At 39.4% G+C, this 20,103-nt stretch overlaps 1 long non-coding RNA gene across 1 annotated transcript; it reads right to left on the reverse strand.

Moving 5' to 3' along the window:
* Window positions 1-12,797: 12,797 nt before the first annotated feature.
* On the reverse strand, window positions 12,798-19,073 carry LOC145503531 (uncharacterized). The gene is made up of 3 exons (XR_014051544.1): window positions 18,093-19,073; window positions 15,532-15,679; window positions 12,798-14,689 (listed from the first exon to the last, which is right to left on the reverse strand). It is a non-coding gene; the product is annotated as an uncharacterized LOC145503531 (long non-coding RNA).
* Window positions 19,074-20,103: the final 1,030 nt, after the last annotated feature.

Genomic DNA, 20,103 nt, shown 5'->3' on the forward strand with positions numbered 1-20,103 from the left:
TTATCGTAGGGAATGGGATCTGGGTTAACACAGCAGGTCACTGAAGCTGGGGAGGGCTAAGAATGTTTCAAGAGGACTTCTCAGAATGATCTGGCCTTAGTATCTCTGCATAGAACTTGTCCCCCACACCCTACCCTTCAGAGCACCAACATTTCTCCAAAATCTGGCATTTGCAACCCTCAAGGTTTAGATTCCTACTCAACATTCATCTGTGTTTTCCCAGTATCTAATAGAACTCATTCCCTAAACAGGAGCATATTGAGCATCTCCACTGTGCTCAACAGACACTGTGATAAGTGTTGGTTTGAAGGCACTGAATAAGACAGACCCAGCTGCCATTCTCAAAAGAGTTCATTCAATAGGGAGAAATAGATGAGAAAAATACTTAAGCCCAATTTCAGTCAGTGTGAGATCAGTGAGGAAAATCAAGCACAGTAATGAAATAGCAAGTTACGGGGGCAAGAGCTTAGGTTGGGTGAACAGGGAAGGCTCCACTGAGGAGGAGGAATTTAAGCTTAAATCTCATACAGAGAAGGAGCTGCCATTAAGAGAGCAAGGGAGAGAACTCCCTTGAAGAAAGCAAGGGAGAGAACTCCTTCTCTTGCACCAAGAAGAGAACTCCAAATTAAAAAGTACTGAGGCAGAGCAAGTTTCATTCACGAGAGGAACAAGCAGGGAGCTAGTCTGGCTAGCATCTAGGGAAAGGAGGGCCAGACAACATTAGAGAGGTAGACTGAGGCCAAATCATGCAAGATCTTGTAAGAAGGAAGCTCACACATTTTATTTTAAACATGGATGGGAAGATGCCAAAGCTGTACTATCACTGTCTGTAGAAGCTATCATCTCATCTATAAAACTTAGGAAGGATGATTCTGGTCTGTACCATTTTACTTCAAGGCAACCCCAGCACTGGGATTTCCTAATGGACACAGCTCCAGGGTATCTGAAGGTCTTAAAGATGCTCAAAGCCCTGCAGTAGCTTCATGAATTAGAGACAAGCCAATCAGTCCTTCTGTACTCATTTTTCATCTAAAATACTTGTGCTTTCCCTTTACTTTTGGAAGATATTACAAACTTTAATTGTGGTTAGAGAGAGTATAGCCAAGTTCCACATTCCCAACTGCCTCCACAAGTACCCCCAAGCTCAATCTCAACCCACTCCCACCTGTCCTTCTCTGAAACCCACCTCTCCCATAGCATCCTGCATCCAAGGACCAACAAATTCACTTCTCTAGTTTCAAAAGCCAGGCATTTAGGAATTATCTAACACCTTGCACACCCTCACCTCCTATTTAATCCTTACCTAGTCCTCATAAAACCCTCAATTCCATCTGCTTCTCTCCAGCTCAGTTACCATCATACAGCAAGTATCTCTGAACTGGCCTTCTCACAGTCACTTTTGTTCTCCTGCAGTACACTGCAGCCTGAAAGGTCTTAAAGATGCTCAAAGAGCTCTGCAATAGCTTCTCGATATGCTTAGGACAACTACTGAGCCAGCCTACAAGGTTCTGTGTGGTCAGGCCACGTTACTCACTCTAGATTCATTTGCATATCTGTGCTCCAGCCACCCTGGCCCCAATCCATTCCTCAAATCATCTCAAGGTCTCTGCCCTTATTTTTACAACCCATATATTTTCTTCACTTGGTTAATGCCTACTGATTTTTAAGATCTCACCACAAACATCACTTCCTTAGGAAAGCTTTCTTGGGTTTCCCTATTTGATTTTCTCACAGCTTGTATATTCATTTAGCTCTTATGAAAACAGTGGAAACACTGCACAAAACTAATTCAATTGTTTTTATTTCACTTCCTGATACATGTACATTCTAGCAAAATTAGGTGAACTGATGAGTAAAGAAGGACTGAAAGGAATAGGAGCTCTAGGTTGTCTAGTCTTTCCTTTTATGTTATCATTCTCAGTATAAGCAACTGGCTAATGAAGGGAAGTAACACAAGTGAAAATGGGCAAGATAAACTTCTCTGGTGTCTGACATTTCTTAGCATGCTATTGCTAACTCTCATCACTCAAATCAAGTTCTGGTTCAAATGCAAAGTGTGACTTCGTGGGTAGGGTTGCCAGAGTTTGCAAATAAAAAAAAAAGCAAGACATTTAAATCTGGATCACAGATAAATAACAAATCATTTTTCAGTACAATACATCCCAGATATTGCATGGGACACACCGTATCTTAGGGCTGTCGGTGCTCCCTGCTTCCTCAGTCCTAGGTATAACCTTTCTTTTAATTGTGATAAAATACATGTAACATAAAATTTACCATACCAACCATTCCCATGACTCAGTTGCATTATCTACATTCATGTTGTGCAACCATCACTGCCAAACATCCACAGAATTATTTTTATCTTGCAAAACTGAAACTCTAAACCCCTTAAACACAAACTCCACTTTCCCCTCCCAAAGTCCCTAGCAGCCACCATTCTTCTCTGCATCTCTATGAATTTAGCTTCTCTAAGTGCTTCAAATGATTTAATCATATGGGTTTGTGGGGGTTTTTTACAGTGTTTTATAGACAGGCTATTTCAGTTAGCATAATGTCTTCAAGGTTCACCTATTTTCACCTACTGTATGTCAAGATTTCTTTCCTTTTTTTGTAAAAAAAAAAAAATTATCTTTTTTCAGCTTTATTGGTGTATAATTGACAAAAATTGTATATTTCAAAGGTGTACAATGTGATGGTTTCATGTAAGTATACATTGTGAAATGATCACCAAATCAAGCTAACTAGCATTCATTCTAGCCTCCTCCCCCTCTGGCAACCACCTGTCTGTTCTCTGTATCTATGATTCTGTTTCTGTTTTGTTATGTTTGTTCCTCTATTTTTTAGACTCCACATATTAGTGAAATCATACCATATTTGTCCTTCTCTGTCTGACTTACTATCTATCTCACTTAGGAAACTACCTTCTAGGTCCACCCATGTTGCCAAAAATGGCAAGATTTCATTCTTCTTTATGATTAATATTCCATTACATATGCCTACCATGTCTTCTTTATTCATCTGTCTATCAGTGGACACTTAGGTTGCTTCTACATCTTGGCCATTGCACACAATGCTGCAATGAACCTAGGGGTGCACACATCTTTTTGAAATAGTGCTTTTCTTTTCTTCAGAAAAAGAGCCTGAAGTGGAGTTGCTTTATCACATGGTAGTTCTATTTTTAATTTTTTGAGGAAACTACATATTGCTTTCCATAGTGGCTACACCAATTTACTTTCCCACCAGCAGTACACAAGCATTCCCTTTTCTCCACATCCTCACCAAGACTTGTTTTTTTGTTGTCTTTGGGTGATAGATTCCAAGAAGTGTGAGGTGATATCTCATTGTGATTTTGATTTGCATTTCCCTGATGATTAGCAAGTTGAGCATCTTTTCATGTGTCTTTTGGCCATTAGTAAGGATGTTGGGGAAATATCTGTTCAGGACCTCAGCCCATTTTTCAATCAGGTTATTTGTTTTTTGATGTTGAGTTGTATGAGTTCCTGGCATATTTTAGATATTAACTCTTATCAGATATATCATTTGCAAATATCTTCTCCCATTAGCAGGCTACTTTTTCATTTTGTTGATAGTTTTCTTCATTATGCAAAAGCTATTCACTGTGATATAGTCCCATTTTGTTTCCCTGAGGAAATAGATCCAAAAAATATTGCTAAGATCAAGGTCAAAGAGCATACTGCCTACGTTTTCTTCTTAGAGTTTTATGGTTTCAGGTCTTACCTTTAAGTCTAATCCATTTTGAGTCTACTTTTGTACCTGGTGTGAGAAAGTAGTACAGTTTGATTCTTTTGCATACAGCTGTCCAGTTTGGGGGTTTCCCTATTGTATAGCTTCACTGCATTGTACCTTTTCTTTATATCATTTATCAAAGTTTGTGAGTATATTTTAAATTGAATTATTACATTATTCAATCAAGCTTTCCTACAAGTCTATGAGCTCCATGAGGATAAGGGTGTTGTCTTCTTAGTTAGCCATCACCATGATCATCTAATATTGAGCTGAGCACCTAAGAGATATTCAACAAATATTTGTTGACTGAATAAATGGGTTGTAATACCCAAGATTGCAATTGCATTCACATTCTATGCATAGCACAAGCTAGGTGCTATGGTGATGTAAAGGAACTAAATGTGACCCTACCCTCAAGAAGATTTGGACATGGAAACGGACACATAGTAACAGAGAAGGAGTGAGAAGCACAGGAATAACAGAAGTAGCCAGAGAAGGGAGAGATGAATTCCCTAAGGGAGATGGAGACAAAGTTAGGAAATATGATCTGAATCCCCAACTTTCATCTAGGCTTTCTTCAATCTCCTAGCAGATTTTACATCCTACGCAATACTTAAGCTTTCCAAAATGAAGATATAATTCTTTAATCTATTAATTTGTATATTGGACCAAAGTATATAAAGGTGAAATGGAAAAAAAATTATCACTTTCATTTTCAAACCTGATATATAGTCTTTCTTCTCCATCCAAAGCTGCTTGGAATGCCATCAGAAGATCTCAGCACCAAGATCTCTGCTCCAAACTTGCTGTATATGTTAGTCAGCTCAGGCTGCCATAACAAAATACTATAGACCAGGTGGTTTAGACAACAGACATTTATTTTCCCACAGTTCTGAAGTCTAGAAGTTCAAGATCAGGTTTCCAGCATGGTCAGGCTCTGGTAAGAACTTCTTCCTGGCCTGCAGATGGCCACTGTAGGGGAAATTCACTGTTTTTACCTCTATCCTCACGTTCTCAACACTTCAGATATCAGATACTTGGGGCTTTTTCCCTGACCAGTTTTCCGACTCCAGCTGAGTGTCCTACAACTCAATTCTGACACTAATTGGAGTTACCACTAACCCCAGAGGATAAAGATTCAGTCCTATAAGACTGCCTCCCTCCTCAGATGTCAATCGCAAGTAGCAGGTCCCCAGGTTACTACCCACACCTCTGTCTGACTTGGCTATAAATCGTAAGTCTCCCGACCTCCATTTCAGGTTTGAGAATTTGCTATAGTGACTGACAGAACTCCAGAAACAGTCTACTTACTACAGCCCGCTTAGTATAAGTGGTATTTTAAAGGATACAAATGACCCGTCAGATGAAGAGACACATAAGTGAACTCTGGAAGTGTCTTTCCCTGTGAAGTTGGGGTGTGCCACACTCCCAGCATGTGGATTGTTCACCAGCCTGGAAGCTCTATCAACCCTGTACTTTGGGGACTTTTATGGAGGTTTCATCACATAGGCTTGACCAATTATTAACTCAACTTCTAGTCCTTCTGCCCTCTATGGAGAACGGGGCATGGGGTTGAAAGTTCCAAACTTCTAGTCATGGCTTGGTCTTTCTGGTGAGCAGCCCTCATCCAGGAACCCATCAAAAGTGGCCTTATTAGAACAACGGATAGTTCTATGACCTGGCAAGATTGCAAGGCATTTTAGGAGCCTATGCCAGTAACCAGGGGCAGAGACAAGTAAATTTTCTATTATTTCACATCTGTTGTTTTCCCTGTGTCTTCACATGGTGGAGAGAGAGAGAAAGAGATCAGGTTCTCTGGTGTCTCTTCTTACAAGGACAGTAACCTTACTGTATCAGGGACCCAGCCTATGACCTCATTTAACCTTAATTACGTCTCTGTAGTCCCTCTCCAAATATAATCACCTTGGCAGTTAGGGCTTCCACATATGAATTGGAGGGTGGGGAACACAATTCAGGCCATATTTCTATGATCTTGATCAAATGCCAAACTACTCTGGTCTTCATCTTCAACCAGAGCCCATAAGCTTCTTGTTTCTGTATATAAAGTTTTATTGAAATGCAGCCATGCCCAATCATTTACATGTTGTCTATGGCTGTGTTTGCACTTCAAAGGTATAGTTGAATAGTTGCAACAGTGATCTAACAGCCTGCAAAGGCTAAAACATTGACTACCTGGCCCTGTACAGAAAAAGTCTGCTGACCTTGTACTTTGGTGATCCCTCAAGACTCTTTCAGCTTTAACATTCTAGGATCCTATTCATGCCTTTGACCTAGAATAACTTTTAGTTCAAGTCTTCAGATTTGGTAAAAAACGTTAGTGACCTAATGACTATTTTAGTGAGTATTAAATGCTTATACCAATAGAGATGTTTTCTTTAATCTCACACTGTAGCTAACCTCTGCACTGTTATTAAGTGAGCTTAAGTAGACATGAGACAAAGTCCTTCCACATAGTAAATGCATTTTATATCTCCATAACCAAATACATTCCCGCTAAATCATTGTTTTAGGGGCTCTGTTGAGTGCCTAATGTAGCGAGAAAAAACAGAAGTAGAAGTGTTCTGGCCTCACTGGTTTCCCCTTTCTGCTTTTGTACAGCCCCTCTAATCTGCACCACACAATCTGGGACAGTGATATGCACCATTTTGAACTGTTTTCTAGTTACATCATGTGCATTAGCCTTGTATCCCACACTAGACAGTCAGCAGCTTGGGATCAGGGATCATGCTTTCTGGATCAAAAAAGTACAAAATTATAGAATTAAAGAGATGGGAGAGATATTAATAATCATAATCCAACCTTCTTGCTTCACACATGAATAAACTGAGGCCCAGACCAAACAAATAGCTTATCTTACTTCTCGTTAACTGCCATAGTACTTATCAAGTGCTTGATTCAGCATTTCTGTGTGGCAAGGGCTTGCAAAATGATTAGAGAAGGAAATTAAGAGGAAAAGGAAATTTCCTGGGTCTTGACTTGAAAGACTTCTGGTGGTATGTTCTAGAAAGCAATCTACACTCTACATTTTCATGTACCTCTATCATAGCATTTTATAACATGTAGTCTGTGGAACACCAACCCCAAGAGATACTTCAAGAAAATATGGTCTGGTAGTTAAGTAAGTTTGGAAAAGGCCTCATACTGTATACCTGCCTGGAGAACCATACGCATATCATTATAGCAAGGCTCTGAGAAGCTCTGAGGTAAATATACCTGATTTACACCAAGATGCACAAACACCTGGCAACAAAGCAACTTTTTTTTCATAGAATATCTATCATCTTCTCAGAAACACAGGGAAATATACAAGAAAGACAAAGTCAGACAAACGTGGAGTTTGGTTAAACCAGTGGATAGCTGCCCACTATCTATTAACAGGTGAACTCTTTCAAATCAGGCCAGTACACTGAATAGATTTTCACCCCCACAACCTACATACAACTGAAACACTGATGTTCAGTTCAAAGAAGGCGATTTTCTTCTTCTCAAAATGAGTGCAATAATATCTTTCCAATTAAAAGTAGAATCCACTCTATCAGCACCCTGCTAAAGAGTAAACTGAGTTGATGAAGACAGCTATCAGTAATAACCATGGGTGTCAAATGGTAAAAGTAACAAATTAATGGAATATTTTTTGAGAAGAAAAGGTCTATTTAGGAACCACGTGTAACTTGCTCTTCAGGCTTGGTCACAGTACTAGTAAGTTGGTGTCTTGGTCACAGTACTAGTAAGTTGGTGTTTAAAATACTCCCAGAGACTCCCGCTGCTGGCCAAGACTGGATAGCAGGGACCAGATTTACATTCCCAACTAAATCAAACAGTGGACAAGTATATGAAATAACAGTTTTCAAGGCATAGGACATAGGCAACAAAGAACAATGATTCCTGAAACACAGAAAACAAATGAGGTGAACCATAAAATTGATCTACTGCCTTGAAATTGAGCTTACTGCCTTAAAAAAGCTCCATGACACAACACAGAGAGAGGGAATCACGGCAAAGCCCAGTAGACAACCTGAGACAAAAAGAGAGAGCTAGGAGTATGGGAAGACCAAGACAGCTAGAACTCATAAGACAGAGTATCAGAGAGAAGAGGTATGAGACATAACTCCAGATATCTGAAGAAACCACCTGAAAAGTTTAAAGGGAGCAATGCCCAGCTGTTCCCACCATCCAGATTGGAAAACCTCATGATTCATGGGACACTGAGTAGAATGATTTGCACAGAAGTGACTTGCACTGACAATAGGGATTAATTGCTTAGTCGCCAAGTCATGTCTGACTCTTTTGCAACCCTATGGACTGTAGCCAGAGTGAATAATTAACCCAAGACTAAATGTTTCCCTGCTCCTCAAAATAAACCTTAAAAGCGAGACCCCAAAAGAACAAATGTTTTCAAGTAAGTTAATTGTTCCCATGAAAAAGGCTCAAGAATATTAATAGTTATACAAAAATATCCAGTTATAACAATGTAAAATTCAGTGTCTTCTATTCAAACAGAAAATTACCAGATATGCAAAGAACCAGAAAAATACAACCAAAAATGAGGACAAAAAGGAAATTAGAATTGACACAGATGTTAGCATTAACAGATAACACATTAAAAGTTATTACAACTGTGTTTCATGTGTTTAAAATGTTAACTAGAGACATGGTAATACAAAAAGACCCAAATTGAATTTCTATAGATGCATATGACAATGTCCAAAATAAAAAAAGTCATTTGTGAAAACAATTGGAGTCATTTTTCTAAATTCAAATCTCTACAAAATCAACTGCTTTCTTAATTAAGAAAGCAATTGCTGGCAATTTTCAATTTACCAATGAGTTTACAAATTCCAGAAGTTTTACTTGATCATTCCTAGTGTGGAATTAAGAACTTATTGCCCATGAAAACAATGCTCTTATTTATTGATTCATTCAGCAAACTTCTAGAAGATTGCCTATAATATTGAATCTTTTGAGGATTCAGAGTGTGCAGGACATTGTTCCTGTATACAAAGAGTATTTTAGTAGAGAAGATACAGATATTCAAAAAACAAAATAAAATAAATATATATATATAATATATATGTTTATATATGTTAAGTACTAATAATATCATTTAGATCTGTGTTCCTTAAAATTTGGTCTATGAGCTAGTGAGCACCCTAATTCCCTAGGACTTGCTTAAAATGTAGATCCTTTAGTCTTTCTCCAACGCTTCTGAACCCAGATCTCTGGAAGTCATTTTGATAAACACCAAAGTTTCAGGGTAATGGCATAAGTGATATAAGCAATATACAGTAGAAAAAAAATTTTTTTTTAATCTGTTTCAGCTGCTGTAGTCAGGGAAAGGTTTAGAAATTCAGAAATTGAGTAAAAGAATTTCATTACATGGAAACTGAAACTCAAAGCATTTTATGCAAGGATTCTGACTTCTGAATAACAGACTGCATTTGTGTGTGCTCAGTCACTAAGTCATATCTGACTCTTTACAACCCCATGGACTGTAGCCCACCAGGTTCCTCTGTTCATAAGATTTCCCAGCCAAGAATACTGGAGTGGGCTGCAAGGATCTTCCTGACCCAGGGATCAAACCTGCATGTCCTTCATTGGCAGGTGGATTTTTTACCACTGAGCCACCTGGGAAGCCTGACTGACAGAGTAAGGAACTCTAAAAATACACTCCTCCCATAAAAAAGCAATGAGAAAACTAGCGAAAATTGTCAAAATTATCTTTTTCAGAACTCTAGAAATTAGCCAAAGTTTTTAACAATCCAAGGTGTATTTATTCAAAACAGTAGCTGAATCTCCATAAAAAACAGGGAGTTTTGTTTAACTAGCCCTGTTCCCATTCCTCTCTCACTAGCTCTGCAATGATCTTGAAAACCAACAACCTTGCAATCACAATAGTCCTGAATACCAGCAACCTAGAAACCATTAGAAGGGGAAGAATGGATTTGGGGCTATTCAAAAGCCCCATTCCACTACTTGACCTACCTGGCACATCCCTAAAAGCCCCCACTTTCAAGGTTCATCTTTATTCCTCCTGATTCAGAGCTCATTCAGCAAAAACAGCCTTTTCCCCTTGAGTCATTGTTCAAAAACAATCAGCAGCGATTGCTTAATATTAGCTCGCTGAGGCAGCAATAACAGCTGGAACAAATGAGATGCTAACCAAAAACTTAAGAGGAAAAGCTGGAGAATGGAATGTCCAGAGGGAACTGTGAAGGGTTATGGCCTATTTTTGAATGTTTAGAAGGTCTTTTGCAGGACTAGGTATAATTCTCACCTCTGGCTGACCATGAAGCTCTGGACAAGCAGGAAATAAAGACTAAGGTAGTGTTGTAAATTGTCTGCCACAGCATTAAAAACACTTTCTGACACACACAAATACACACACACATACACACACACAGCCTTGCTGAGGCTTCAAGATTTATTAGTCCAAAGCATTTAAGGAAATCTCTGTCTTATCATTAACTGACCACTAAGCTAACTGAGCAGAGACTGCAGTGACCACACACAACAAAGAATACAGACTTTACAGAATTAGTTCAGGAAAGTCACTAAACAAGAAAATAAACAAACAACAGCAACAAAGCCACAGCAGCAGCAACAACCAAAACAACCAGCAATAACAAATCCAGGTGAGGATGAGTAGGGGAGTGGAATCTGACTTCCAGAATTCCTATATTACATTATTTTAAATGTTCCAATTTTAACAAAAAATTATGAGACATACAAAGAAACAGGTGAATAAGGCCCATATAGGATGTGAGGGGCAATAAATATCAACTGTTCCTAAAGTACCTGTGTATCAGAATTACTAGACAAAGACTTCAACTTAGATAAAGATGTTAAAAGAACTAAAGAAACTTATGTCTACAGAACTAAAGAAGAGTAGAAGAACAATGTCTCACCAAAGAGAGAATATCAATAAAAAGACAGTGATTATTAAAAAGAACCAAAATTATTGAGTTGAAAAGTACAATAACCAAAATGAAAAATTCAGTAGAACACTTAGCATATTTGAGCATACAGAGGAAAGAATCCATGACCCTGACAATACAACAATTGAAATTATCCAGTCTGACAATACTACAAAGCTACAGCAATCAAAACAGCACATTGGCACAAAAACAGACACAGGGATCAATAGTAGAGACTAGAGAGACCAGAAATAAACCCACACACCTACAGTCTATCAACTTTCAACAGAAGACACAAAAATATATAGAGTCTCTTTAGCAAGTGGTGTTGGGAAAGTTGAACAATCTCATGTAAAGCAGTGAAGTTAAAACACACCCTCTTACCATACACAAAAATTAAATCAAAATGACTTCAAGATTTAAACAAAAGACATGACACCATTAAATTCCTAGAAAAGAACATACGAAAAATACTCTCTGACGTAAATCATACCAGTGTTTTCTTAGGTCAAGCTCTCAGGGCAATAGAGACAAAAACAAAAACATATAAATAGGACCTAATCAAACTTACAAGCTTTTGCACAGCAAAAGAAACCATAATCAAAATGAAAAGACAACCTAGAGAATGGGAGAAAGTATTTGCAAACTATATAACCAACAAGTGCTTAATTTTCAAAATATACAAACAGCCCATATAACTCAAAACAATAAGCAACCTATTTGAAAAATGGGCAGAAGACCTAAATAGATATTTCTCCTAATGGAGAAATACAGACAGCCAATAGGCACGTGAAAAAATGCTCAACATCGTTAATTATCAGAGAAACGCAAATCAGAACTATAATGAGGTACCACCTCACATGAATCAGAATGACCATCATTTAAAATTCAACAAATAATAAATGCTAGAGAGGGTATGGAGAAAAGGGACCCTTCCTACACAGTTGGTGGGAATGTAAGTTGATGCAATCACTGTGGAAAACAGAATGGAGGTTCCTCAGAAAATTGAAAATTGAATTACCCTATGATCCAGCAATCCCACTCCTGGGCATATATCCAGACAAAACTCTAATTCAAAAAGATACATGCATCTCTGTCTTCATAGCAGCACTCTTCACAATAGCCAAGACATGGAAACACCCTAAATGTCTATTGACAAATGAATGGATAAAGAAGATATGGAGAGAAAAGGTAAGATAAGAATATTTGTAAAAATAATAGCCAATTTTAAAGGAAAAAATAAACATTAATTGCATCCAAGAAACTCAACAAATTTCAAATGGGATAAACTCAAAGATATTCATACATCATAATCAAACTACTGAAAACCAAAGTATTCTGTACAGGACAGGAGACAGTAAAGGATCTGGATTAGATATGTATCGAGTTCCAGGATAAGTAGAAGAAAGCCACAGTTTAAAAAGTTCATTGGGATTAGGCTACCAAAATAGCACTGGCTTGAAGCGATAAAGGCCTGAACCAAAATAGCAGCATTGAAAAATGGAAAGGAAGGAGTGAAATAGAACATTATAAAAGCCAAATCAGTAGACCTAGACACTGATGTCATTGGCAATGTGTATGGGGAGCACTCAGAAATGACCCAAGCTTTCAAGTCTCAGTTGCTGCAAGATGGCAAAAGTAAAGAAATCAGTAATAGTTGGTTAGAAAAGGAAACAAAAAATATGAAGAGTGTGATTTAGGATATATGGAATCTGAAGGCCTGAACAGACACAGAAACCACTAGTAAGGGGTTGAAAATGTGGAACTGAGAGAGATGGGAAAGGCTGCAGTCCTGGTTTATTCCTACTGCCCTGACAGCACAACCAGTTTAGCATTTGTGCCAGGCAACAGTGTCCCAATTTGGGCAATAAATTACATGACCACATTTTCTCTGAAGGAGAAAATAAAAAGATGAGCTAAAAAGCTCACAGCACAGAACACTGGAAAATGCCCACAGATAGGTGAGAAGAGAAGGAATAAAAATGAGTCATGGAAACAGGAAAACAGAATCAGAGAAATAGGAAAGTATCTTCAGAGGAGAGAACAAGGTATATGACTGGGGGAAGATGGTCGGCTTTGACATGATTTTCAGAAACCCCAGGAGAACAGATTCCGTCAAGTGGATTATGAAATGTCCAAATTTTTTAATTTTGTCATTCAGTTCAGTGCAGTTCAGTCACTCAGTCGTGTCTGACTCTTTGCAACCCTATGGACCACAGCACACCAGGCCTCCCTGTCCACCACCAACTTCCAGAATCCACCCAAACCCGTGTCCATTGAGTTGGTGATGCCATCCAACCATATCATCCTCTGTTGTCCCCTTCTCCTCCTGCCCTCAATCTTTCCCAGCATCAGGGTTTTTTCAAATGAGTCAGCTCTTCGCATCAGGTGGCCAAAGTATTGGAGTTTCAGCTTCAACATTAGTCCTTCCAATGAACACCCAGGACTGGCCTCCTTTAGGATGGACTTGTTGGAACTCCTTGCAGTCCAAGGGACTCTCAAGAGTCTTCTCCAACACCACAGTTCAAAAGCATCAATTCTTCAGCACTCAGCTTTCTTTATAGTTCAACTCTCACATCCATACATGACTACTGGAAAAACCATAGCCTTGACTAGATGGACCTTTGCTGACAAAGTAATGTCTCTGCTTTTTAATATGCTATCTAGGTTGGTCATAAGCTTCCTTCCAAGGAGTAAGCGTCTTTTAATTTCATGGCTGCAATCACCATCTGCAGTGATTTTGGAGCCCCCCAAAATAAAGTCAGCCACTGTTTCCACTGTTTCCCCATCTATTTCCCATGAAGTGATGGGACTGGATGCCATGATCTTAATTTTCTGAATGTTGAGCTTTAGGCCAACTTTTTCACTCTCCTCTTTCACTTTCATCAAGAGGCTCTTTAGTTCTTCTTCACTTTCTGCCATAAGGGTGGTGTCATCTGCATATCTGAGGTTATCAATATTTCTCCCGGCAATCTTGATTCCAGCTTGTGCTTCCTCCAGCCCAGCGTTTCTCATGATGTACTCTGCATATAAGTTAAATAAAGCAGGGTGACAATATACAGCCTTGATGTACTCCTTTTCCTATTTGGAACCAATCTGTTGTTCCATGTCCAGTTCTAACTGTTGCTTCCTGATCTGCATACAGGTTTCTCAAGAGGCAAGTCAGGTGGTCTGGTATTCCCATCTCTTTCAGAATTTTCCACAGTTTATTGTGATCCACACAGTCAAAGGCTTTGGCATAGTCAATAAAGCAGAAATAGATGTTTTTCTGGAACTCTCTTGCTTTTTTGATGATCCAGCAGATGTTGGCAATTTGATCTCTGGTTCCTCTGCCTTTTCTAAATCCAGCTTAAATATCTGGAAGTTCATGGTTCACATATTGCTGAAGCCTGGCTTGGAGAATTTTGAGCATTACTTGACTAGTGTGTGAGATGTGTGCAATTGTGCGGTAGTTTGAGCATTCTTTGGCATTGCCTTTCTTTGGGATTGGAATGAAAACTGACCTTTTCCAGTCCTGTGGCCACTGCTGAGTTTTCCAAATTTGCTGACATATTGAGTGCAGCACTTTCACAACATCATCTTTTAGGGTTTGAAATAGTTCAACTGGAATTCCATCACCTCCACTAGCTTTGTTCATTGTGATGCTTCCTAAGGCCCATTTGACTTCACATTCCAAGATGTCTGGCTCTAGGTGAGTGTGAGTGATCACATCATCATGATTATCTGGGTCGTGAAGATCTTTTTTGTACAGTTCTTCTGTGTATTCTTGCCACCTCTTCTTAATATCTTCTGCTTCTGTTAGGTCCATGCCATTTCTGTCCTTTATTGAGCCGTAACAGAAGAAAGGAACAGAAAATGAAGGTGTTGTCATTCCTTGCGGTCAGGAATGGCCCTTATTTATTGAGTGTAAAAGCGCCTGACCACTTGGATTCAAATTCAGCTCTGCCACCAATTCTGTTATTTCAAACAAGTTGTCTGACTTCTCTGTGCTTCCATTTCCTCATCTATAATAAGAATAATCATATCATTGTTGTAAGGTTGAGTGTACACAAGCAAAAGTGCTTAGAATAGTAACACTGAGTGCTTAGATAGTAAGCACTCAATTGTTATTATTTGCCTAGTATTATCTGAAGCTCCGTAAATATCCCACAAATAAATGAAATCAGAGTTGACATAATCTACTGGAAGCTAGGATTTGGGAATGGTGTTGAAAAATAAAGATCAAGAAGTTGAGAATGCTAGAATTCTGCAGAAGGCAAAATTAAAATAACTAACATATCAAGATCATGGTTAAGGGAGAGATTTCTAAAGCCAAAGAAAGTTGATGGTGACTGGTACGTGATAAGGATGAAGGGAAGTCTGGGTAGGTGTCAGGGAACGTGAGGGGAAGAACCCAGCAAGCTAAATGATGAACTCTCCAATATTCCTACATAATGAAATGCCCTAGTTATCCCCACAAGGTCTGGGAGATTGTATTAAGGCAACATATTACAGAAAAGCACTTGCCAATTATGCACACACATGGAAACCAGAGGACGATGCAAAAAAACTTCTTTGCTTTCTCATAAAGTCATCTTTCCGTTAATTTAGTCCACCTCAAATAAACCACCTGAAGTTTCACATTCTCTTTCTGGATTTCTTCCCTCTTCCATCTCTCCCTGCCCCACCTCAACTCACTGGTCCTTTTCTACCCCCTTCCTCTACTTCCAAGTCCCAGCTCCACCCAAGAGGGGCAATATTCCTGTGTAAAGAGACTCCAGGACCTTCAAATCTTTTTCAATTAACATTGACAATATCTTAGAGTAAACCTGTCTGACACTTTGTGACCCCATAGACTAAAGCTCACCAGGTTCCTCTGTCCATGGGATTCTCCAGGAAGGAATACTGGAATGGGTTGCCATTTCCTCTTCCAGAGGATCTTCTCGAACCAGGTGTGGAGCTCATGTCTCCTGCAGCTCCTGCATTGGCAGGCGGATTCTTTACCACTGAGCCACCTGGGAAGCCCAGAGCAAACTTACTACTACATTAACAAAATCTCTATCTCTGTATTTTAATTTAGAAAACACATATCTAAGATGAGAAAAGAAACAGAAGGTGGCAGGGGCAAAGAAAATCCTGTCCTGTCAGGTAAGCATTTTAAATACAAAGTTTTTCCCAGCCTCCAGAACAGTGTCTAAACATGATCATCCCCTAATGAATTTCGGATGGATGAATAAACGAATAAAAACAAACTTCAAAGTAAAACATGACTGCCTTGAACAGTAATGACTGTTGGCATCTATGATAGTCTTTCCTGAACTTTTTGTTTGCTAACTCACTGTTAGACCTGATTGCACTGAGTCCCAATGTTTCTCACTTCCCTGTATCCACACCCTTGGCTAGTTGTCTTCTCACCTTGACCATGGGCATCGCCATTTGATTTGCTTTGGAGAATGAGAGAAAGCAGTCAATTGGACTGAGCAGAAGCTTAAAAAGATGCTTGTATATTAACTATCATGAACATGAGAACAAGCCTGAGCTAACCTAGTGGAGGAATATAACAAACACAGGAAGGACAGATGACACGTCCCTATCAAGTTCATCCTAGGCCCACCAGCCACCAGCCTACCCACCAGCTGATCACATCATTGAGATCAGCAGAACCACCAAATTCATGAAATATAATAGTTTTTGTTTGAAACCACAAGGTTTGAAGGCATTAAGCAACAATGGCTAAATTGTTCCAAATCCCTCCCACTGCCCCCGACTGCATCAGACTGGCAGCCCCACTGCACCACTCTGAAGGTGGGAGGACCATTCACACCATCATCTATGTTGTGCAATGCAGGACCCTTCAGGCTGCACACAGCAGCACCGCTGGGGGAGCACCAGAGTAAATCAAACCCTCTCTCTTCTGCTTGCCCTTCACCTTTAATGACAAAGGGAGAAAGCGAAAAGAAAGTTAAAGGGAGCTTGAGCTACCAAAACTAACTGCATATTGCAAAAGGAACCATTTCGCTTGACTGAACAGTTCAAACAAATTTCAGCTCCTGAGCATTTTAAACACAGAGAGAAAACAATATAAATAATGTATGTGTGCGTGTATATATGTGTGTACATACATACACATACATATATATCTATCTGGCTATTAATGAATCATTTGCAAGGGACATTTTGAATGTAAAACAGTGTGAATTTCTACACACCTTCTTTCTGGCTTTCCAGGCACAAGTCCCATCAATCTCTAAACCCTGACACCAGGCAGTTCATTGTTTTTCAAATTTATGACATTTTTCAGTCCATTGTTTTTAAACTGTCACCCTCAGTGGGTAGCTGGCACAACTCATTGCTACTCTCAGCTCCGACTGAGCTCATCGCCCTAGGAGTGATGTGCTAGCAAAATTTTCAGCTGACTGATCTCCAGGATGGTAAACACTCTCTGTGTGCTTCCTCTGATGACATCATTAGTTTTGTCCTCCAACCTTATCCAGAACAGAAATAATTAAGATTGTGATTGTCCATCCCAAACACAGATAATGAAAATGAAGGTAATTGAAAATAGAACCAGTCATTCTACTCAATCTCTTAGTGAGATGGAAGACTAACTGTCTCCCAGACATCCCAATAGTTTTATGTCATCGTCGCAAAAACGTCTCTAATATTGCAAGGTCTATCTGGTCAATTGAGAGACTATTCTGTATCTGGTTCTTTGCTAAAACAGGCTTATTTTGATCTGCTGAATTTTCTCATCTATTTTATGAAATGCATAACGTATGCACTCAATTCTCATCTCAGGAAACAGTCTGATTTCTTCCAGAGTTCTCAAACTAAGTACATGGAATTCAATGAATGTGGAAGTCAGTTTCTCCTCTTTGTCCTCAGTAGGACATTAGGGTGGAGTATGTGCCTGAATGGGCTTCCCAGGTGACTCAGTGGTAAAGAATCCGCCTGCCAGGAAGGAGATGTGGGTTCAATCCCTGGGTTGGGAAGATCCCCTGGAGAATGGAAATGGCAACCCACCCCAGTATTCTTGTCTGGGAAACCTCATAGATAGAGGAACCTGGCAGGCTGCAGTTCATGGTGTCACAAAGAGTTGGACATGACTGAGCGACTGTTAGGTAATTACAGTAGAAAAAAAGAGTTCAAAATGGCGGTGGCTAAAAGACAAAGAAGGGAAAAGCTTGTGAAAATAGAACAAAGGAAGGTCCAAGGACCAGAGTGAGGACCTCAGGTAAAACAAACATCCTTCCTGGCTAGCCCAATTTACATAGGGCAGGCCCAGGGGAAGGAGAAAAAAAAAAAACATATAAAAAGAGGAGCCAAAATTGATCAAGCCAGGGGCCTCTCTTCTCTTCACGTCTTTTGGGTCGGCATGCCCACATGCCTCGAGGATGTATTTTCCTTAACTTTCTAAATAAAACTGACCTGTAACACGGAGCTGTAACACTGGTCCATTCAAGGGCTGTTAACGCTGGTCCATCCATCGCTTCAGATTTTTGTCACGAGGATATTACACACTCCCCCAACACAACTGAAAAACAACAACATGTGCCTGAGTGGAGGAATCAGAAAACCAGGATCAACTGCTTCTGCCCCAAGCAGGGGTGCAGCCTGCACACATCACAGTCATGTCTGATCCTCAGATTCCATAGCAACAAAACAAGGGGTTGGATGACTGCCAAGGAACTGAAAGCTTATATATTGGGTTGGGCAAAAAGTTCATTTGAATTTTCTCAACAGATCTTATGGAAAATCCAAATGAACTTTTGGCCAGACCAATATTATCCGCAGATTTTTGTGATATTTCCGTTCACTTTTCTAGAGAGCATACACTTATTTCAACCTCTATGGCATTTCCAATCAATATACCTCCTTTTTTAATTGTTTGCCTGGATAAAATTTTCATTAGTATATTTTTAGTTCCCCTTCAATCTTGGGGTTGAAAGGATCTAACAAGTAATTGTGCAACTCACTCATTCAACAAACATTTAGTGAGCACTTATTGTGTGCCAGGCCCTAGGCTAGGGGCTTGGGAAAATAAAATGAAAGTGATTATAATACTGATGTTCCTAATTATTTCTCTTCAAAAACACTGAGTGAGAGACTTGATCTCACTCTCAACCCAAAGTATACATCTAGTCTAAGAACATGTTTAATTCAAAAGATCACTATGTTATACCAGACCCAAGAAGAGACTAAAACCTTTTACTAACACGGTATTGGCAACACATACCCTCCAGCCCATTTTAAAGAGATAGTGTGAAAGTGATTTGAGTTCTGAAAGTGTGTTAGTTGCTCAGTCGTGTTCGACTCTTTGCAACCCTATGAACTGTAGCCTGCCAGGCTTCTCTGTCCATGGGATTCTCCAGGCAAGCATACTGCAGTGGGTTGCCATTTCCTTGACTTGTCTAGCCAGTGCCTGGTACAGTAGGGAAGAACTATTGTAAGTTTTATCTTCCTACCCCTCTTTCCTTTCTTTCCATCTCTTTTCCCCAAAATTCACCTGACTTCTCTCTCACTCTTCCTACCCAAGCTGTACTCAAAGGGTACGTCACTGAAGCAGCAAGATCAGCAAACATCTTCTTCATTCCCACTTTCAACACTAGTGAACTGACAACGGCTTCTTTGCTTCTAACCCGACCACATTCCCAACCTTTTGTTCAGTACATGCTTACACCAACATAAACTGGAAACCAAGTAGGTGAAAGGAAATCTGGTATTATCCATAGTTTGCTATGTTATTAAGAAAGCTTCAGAGTCTGATATTAACCAGGAAGTCAAATAATTCACATTTACAGGAAAATTCTACATCTGCTGTTCTCCACTCCCTGACAAGGCTTGGTAAGATTGAATCTGTTGTGTGACTGCATATTTACATAACAGATTTTTCTCTGCTTTTTTGTTGCTTTAGCTAATTGATTTAGAATGTAACTCTCTAATCTCCAGTGCCCCTCCCGCCAGGAACTAAGTCTATTAGAATTCAAGAATAATGAAGACTCATTAGTACTGGTGTATAAGTCATTAGAAAAGATAATTTACCACACAAAGAAAAGAAATAATTAAGAAGTTTTCAAACACAGTGTTTGGTCACTTTTTTAATCAAATATATCCTAAGAACTAATCACATGCGCAACAGCCTTGTCTAACTCAATGAAACTATGAGCCATGCTATGCAGGGCCACCCAAGATGGACGGGTCATGGTGGAGAGTTCTGACAAAATGTGGTCCACTGGAGAAGGGAATGGCAAACCACTTCAGTATTCTTCCCTTGAAAACCCCATGAACAGAATGAAAAGCAAAGAGATAAGACACTGAAAGATGAACTCCCCAGGTCGATAGGTGCCCAATATGCTACTGGAGATCAGTGGAGAAACAACTCCAGAAAGAATAAAGAGATGGAGCCAAAGTAAAACAACAACCAGTTGTGGATGTGACT

The sequence above is a fragment of the Giraffa tippelskirchi genome, chromosome 4, assembly GCF_054371585.1.
Source record: "Giraffa tippelskirchi isolate mGirTip1 chromosome 4, T2T-mGirTip1v1.2.pri, whole genome shotgun sequence".
Classification (NCBI taxonomy): domain Eukaryota; kingdom Metazoa; phylum Chordata; class Mammalia; order Artiodactyla; family Giraffidae; genus Giraffa; species Giraffa tippelskirchi.